The sequence below is a fragment of the Dipodomys spectabilis genome, unplaced genomic scaffold (assembly GCF_019054845.1).
Source record: "Dipodomys spectabilis isolate Male_0828 unplaced genomic scaffold, ASM1905484v1 ptg000284l, whole genome shotgun sequence".
In the NCBI taxonomy this organism is placed as follows: domain Eukaryota; kingdom Metazoa; phylum Chordata; class Mammalia; order Rodentia; family Heteromyidae; genus Dipodomys; species Dipodomys spectabilis.
In genome coordinates, this window is record NW_024870961.1 from 2,872,893 (window position 1) to 2,873,851 (window position 959).

General features: G+C 41.3%; 1 non-coding gene across 1 annotated transcript; it reads right to left on the bottom strand.

Moving 5' to 3' along the window:
- Positions 1–303: 303 nt before the first annotated feature.
- Positions 304–405, bottom strand: LOC122126550. Its single transcript, XR_006150972.1, has one exon. It is a non-coding gene; the product is annotated as a U6 spliceosomal RNA (small nuclear RNA).
- Between the last annotated feature and the right edge of the window lie 554 nt (positions 406–959).

The following is a 959-nucleotide window of genomic DNA, read 5'->3' on the forward strand; positions in this document are numbered from 1 at the left end:
CACACACACACACACACACACACACACACATTTTCTTGATCCATTCGTTTACTGTGGGGCCTCGGGTTCTGTTCTGTATCTTAGCTTTGGTAAATAATGCTGCAATGAACACAGTTTTGCTGGTAGTTTTAGTATGGTCTTGTTTGTGATCAAAATGGGATTGCTGGGACTTAGGGGCGCTCTATTGTAGTCTTTTGAGGAACCGCCATACTACTTTCCAAAGTCTTCGAACAAGTTTAAACTCCCAACAACAATGCATTAAGGTTCCCTTCTGTCCACATCCCCTCCAGCATCTGTTCTTTTAAAAATCTAGAATGCTTCACGAAGTTGAGTGTCATCCTCAGTCAGGGGCTATTCTTCTCTTTATTGTTCCAATGTTAGTGTATGTGCTACTGAATTGAGCACAGAACATTTTTTATACATAAAGTGTAATTGATTTTCTTAAACTAGACAATTCCACAAAAATTAAATTCAAAAGAATTGTCGTGAAGCCGGGCGCTGGTGGCTCACGTCTGTAACCCTAGCTACTCAGGAGGCTGAGACTACTCAGGAGGCTGAGATCTGAGGATCGCGGTTCAAAGCCAGCCCGGGCAGGAGAGACCGTGAGACTCCTATCTCCAATAAACCACCAGAAAACCGGAAGTGGCGCTGTAGCTCAAGTGGTAGAGCGCTCGCCTTGAGCTGAAGAGCTGAGGGACAGCGCCCAGGCCCAGAGTTCAAGCCCCACAACCGACAAAAAAAAAAAAAAAAGAATTGTCGTGAAATTTTAGAACCATGTATTTCTTACAAAAGAACACATTTAAGAATAAAGTCAAGTTTGTCATGTCAAAAACAAAATAATACCAGATATTTGTTGTTCAACAGATGTGTAGGAGGAGGAATTCAATTATTCTGTACAAGGAACCTGCCATTATGAACACTATAGAAAGTGTTAAGGTTTGTTAAAAGTTTTAATGTTT